This window comes from Lepidochelys kempii, chromosome 9 (genome assembly GCF_965140265.1).
Source record: "Lepidochelys kempii isolate rLepKem1 chromosome 9, rLepKem1.hap2, whole genome shotgun sequence".
NCBI lineage: Eukaryota > Metazoa > Chordata > Testudines > Cheloniidae > Lepidochelys > Lepidochelys kempii.
The window spans coordinates 9879609-9884332 of NC_133264.1; the positions used below are offsets into that span (position 1 = coordinate 9879609).

At 43.2% G+C, this 4724-nt stretch overlaps 1 long non-coding RNA gene across 1 annotated transcript; it reads right to left on the reverse strand.

Annotated features, from left to right (window-relative positions):
* Window positions 1–373: 373 nt before the first annotated feature.
* On the reverse strand, window positions 374–3328 carry LOC140917135 (uncharacterized). The gene is made up of 4 exons (XR_012160712.1): window positions 3273–3328; window positions 2400–2614; window positions 1064–1230; window positions 374–442 (listed from the first exon to the last, which is right to left on the reverse strand). It is a non-coding gene; the product is annotated as an uncharacterized lncRNA (long non-coding RNA).
* Between the last annotated feature and the right edge of the window lie 1396 nt (window positions 3329–4724).

The following is a 4724-nucleotide window of genomic DNA, read 5'->3' on the forward strand; positions in this document are numbered from 1 at the left end:
CATAGAATGCCATTGAGTAGCCAGGGATCCAGGCTTGCTGCAGGCCCTTAAGAATGGCTGAGGACTCCAGCAGGCACAACCAGGAGGCTAGGTTCATTTGCTGAATCAGCTGGGGGCAATGAACTGTGTCTGGTTTTGGCTGTGGGTCCCTGTTAGGAAGGTTGTGAGACTGAGGGTGGGATTTTCAGAAGTGCGTAAGCCCCATTGACTTTCCATGGGTGTTTGGCACATAACCACTGAGGTGCTTTTGAAAAATCCCACCCTGAATCAAGATTGTTCAAGTATTTTTCCCTGGGAAGTGGGTTCTATAAATGCAAAGCAGCCACTTTAAAGAATGTCCCTGAAACTGTGATACATGTTTGTTTCTGAATTACCTTGGGATAACTTTCCTCTCTCCTTTCCGGTGCAGCAACCAACTCTGCAGGTGCCCTTGACAAAGGAGCTATGACAATGTAAGCAAGAGGTCAGTCAGATCTTTACATTATAGGCTTCCAATCAACCTTTCCCCCCTATACAACGATCCATATTAGAAATCACCCCTTTATCAATACTGCATTGCTTTCCTCAAGTGACATTGTTTTCTGTTCCTTCAGTCCAGCTGCAAAGTTATACTTTTCCAGAACAGTTTAGGAGACACTGGAAACTGGCAGTCTATTAGTTATAAATCAGCTGATCAATGAGCGAGCAATACCATCGTTAGCTTTTATGACCAAATAAATGATTTCAATATGAGACGAGAAAATAAGAGGGGAAAAAAAAAGCCACAGAGGAGAACTTGCTTGACTAAAGATCAGGGCAGAGGCTGGATTTTAAAGGCTCATCCATCAGTTTGGGCAGTTCCCAGAATACATTATTAATCACTGTAAATCAGTACATCCAAGAAGCTCATGTAATGGAAGCCATTTAATTGAGAATGCCCTTAACTGGGAAGAGTTGCACAAAGCAGGCAGATCATTTCAGACTCAACAAGCACAAATAAGCATTTTGCAAGCAGAGTCTGAAAAATGACACCCAAGTTGAGCTATGCTGGTATACACAGAAGGAACAAAGGTGAACAGCTTACAAATCTCAGACGCTCTGGTGCTCTCAAGGATGTCAGACGTTATTTTGGACGATAAATCTTAGATGCAGTCTTAGGCAGAATATACAACCCTCTCTTACAACAGAATGTTCACTGCATTCACCTGAGGCCTTAACATTTCACCTGTTCGGTAGGAAGGCAGGGTCTTTCTGTTTAAAACAAAAACAAAAACACACCTCATGAAAGTCTGGAATTCAGCTTGAAGGGCAGGTTGAATTTTGGCTGTTGGGCTGTCTAGTGTCTGTAGCTTAAATTTAGAACAAAATAGACTGGAAATATTATTTGCCGTCTCAGATTTCCTGAAGAAATATACTTGACCTGTGCACTATCTAGTTATTTTGTTATTATTTATCATTTGTATTACTATAATAAAGTTAGGTCATGGTCCCGTTGAACTGGGCACTGGACAGACTCTTTTATGGGTCTTCTGTGACAATCGGTCACATACAACTGATTCTAGAACACCTAGTGCTCAGTTTGTAAGGAAAGAGGGGCCGGGGCTCAAGCAATTAGGTGCCGAGCCTGAAGTAATTTTTTTACTTTCATAACGGATGCGGCAAGCCCAGAGGTGCCAGGGCTATGAACTGCCGAGCCATGAGATGCTGGGGCTATGAACTGCCACAAATTAAGCACTGTCAACACCACCACATAATATCATCATCATCTCTCTGCAGTGTTAAAACAAAAGTGCCTTTCCCAAGCTGTTTAGCTGTGCCGCATATGGGGGGGAAACAACTTCTTGAGCAGAAGGAAGTTTTAACTGGGTAAACAGGCTCTTAAATGTCACCCACATCAGACTGCAGCGGTCACATTTTTCACCCGTGTAAGTTCATTAGGAAATGTGGCGTTCAATTCTCATCCCCAACCCCATCCCCACCCACGTGGTACCTGAGGTGTAGATTTGGTAGAATGAGTCTATTTTTCCCTCCATCACACTGAAGTCCCTCTGCAGCTCAGGATTTCTCATCTATCACTGATAGAAACACTAACTGTGTATTCCCCCTTCTGCAGTCCCCGTTTCTCCTTCTAGAACACTATGGAATTATGCTCTTGGAAATGCATAGAAGCTATGGGGGAAACATTGGCAGTTTTGACAGCTGGAGCGGGGACCGGAAGGTGTGGATCTACGTTTTGGTTTTTGGCACTTGAGAAAGGGGTGATTTTTCTTTCTCCATTTATGGGCAGTTGTAGGTGTGACTTTAAATATGACGTAGTAGTTGAATCCCTCATTCCCTCTCCTTGCAGCAAAACGTGACCGTGACCAGTTATTCTGATACACCTCGCCAGAACATCCAGACTTAATGGGGAAATTTGTTACCCTCATGAGTCTGCTAAAATGATCAGCTTTGAAACCGCTGAGAATGTTAACATCTGGAGTGCCATCATTAGGCCTCAGCATCAACACACATCAAGATGAATCGTAGGAGTTCATATTTCTTTCACTGCTGTTGTTTCAAGCTGTCTGTAGTCTCAGTCATCAGTTTATATTCTGTTCATATTTTGGAAGTTCTTGTGATGGGGTTCCCCCATCACCTGCCAGAGAAGGGAAAAAAAAAAGTTAGACACTCCCCAACTGTGCAGTGACTGATAGATGATGAGAAACCTGGGCCTCATAAGAAAGGCCAAGATTTTGTCATGGGTATTTTTAGTAAAAGTCACAGACAGGACGCAGGCAACAAAGGGGCAGAAGGATATTTTTTGTTTATGGTTGATTGGAATGTATTACATTAGACTTTTGATACCCCAGAAGGGGATGGGTCTGGAGAAGTGTTCTGGCTGGAGGGGTAGGTCACAGAACACATTGACAAAAGGACAAGTGGAGAGAAAGCAGGGGTGCCAGAGGTGCAGATCAGTGCAGCGCTGTCTCCAGATACCATGGAGGTGTTATGTCTGTGAGTAGGAATGCTGATAATTCTCTTCTCAACCATAAGGGCTGGAAGTTATTCTGGAGCACAGATATCCTGCAAACTTAAAAATCAGGGACAGTATGTTGCCACAAACTGCTTCATAACACGTACTTTGGCTATACTCCAAGAATAAATACATGAGTTCAGGAATTCTTCTATGAGTTTTCATTAGCATATATAGGAATTTCCCCTTCCACCCAGCTAGGACAACAGTTGTTGCTCTGGGCTGTTGCCATTTTCAGTGAAGCAAAATAATATTATTAGCAGAGGCCACGGAGACTTACTGCTGTAGAAGTAGTTGAGCTGCTCACTTCTTTCTAAGTGTGACTGAATTTCCATCTTAAAAAAAAATCCAAAAAGCACTGTCATTCAGTAAAGAGATATTAAAGCACCATCTAGTGAAAAATCAGAGAAATTTCTTCCAGGCAAAAATCCCCCAATACATCGAATACAGGGTTAGAAAGTATGGTAGTAAAGATACTTTCACTGCACTGGAAATGGTATTTAGTGAAGAAAAAATTAGTACATCTGAGCTGGATTTATTCACACGCAGGGGAATACTCTGTTCTTTCTGTGGGGAAATCTATACAGGCATTTCTGACAGAACCAAATCTTAACCAAGAAGCAGGACAGTTTCCCACAGCAGGCAGTGTTGCCTACTGGATCTATTCAACAAGGGATCTATACTCAAATTAACATCCCCCCCCCACCTCCCCACCGCATTATGGCTTCTAGAACAATTCCTAAGATCTCAGAGCCTAAAGAGTGAAAATATTTGTCAACAGGAGAGATCCTACAGCTAATCCTGCTGGGCTATGTGAAATATTTTAAACAAAATCATTACAATATTTGGGGTGTAGATTGGAGTTGAATTACATTTTGACTCAGACACTGATGGAATTGTATGAAAAATCTGGAGTTTTGCAGATTTTTGCCTGAAAATAAAAGATCATTTATAATAATAATCTTCCCAATGCACAGCATGCAGATTGGAATTCTAGATCCAGATTCAGCAAATCATTTAATCACAGGCTTAAGTCCTGCAGAGGGCAATTTATGTGTATGCTTAAGCGCTTTACTAAACCTGGGGCCCATACAAACACTGGCCAGGCAGATGTGCTCCTGAACTGGCTGGTATCAATTATCCCCACAACCCAAAAGGGTTTGTGGTTTAACAAGTAAGGGGAATGGCTGACCCCTAGCCAGCTAGTGGCACATGCTGCTGCTTGTGGCATGCAATAGCCATGGCTGCTTCCTGCTCTTTTGCAACGGATCAGCGGTGTATGCTGCAGTATGGCTTCCTGCCCAGCGCTATCCTGTCAGGCACCAGCAGGATGGCCCATTTGAATGGACTGTCATGGGGTCTTTCAGTTTCTCATGTGTTCTCCTCCTTGCTGCCACCACTCCCTAAGACAGTGCCAGAGACAGGATGCCATGTGGCCATTGCTGGCCATACAAGCAGTGACAAATGGGTTTAAGGAAGAAGAAAGCATTTGTTCATTCTGTTTGATGTTCCCATTTCAAAGCTGGGCAGAGAGCAGTATTTTCATTTACACTGAACTTGTCCCCCTGGGCCTCGTTTGGCAGTCACATCCATCTATAAAGAGTACAGTGCTCAGCAGTGCAACGTTACGGTGACTCTAGGAATTCATCCTGTCACAGCCAGACCTTCCACATCAAGAGCAGCATAGCTCTGGAAATAGTTACCATCCAAGAGCAGCACAGATACCTATGTG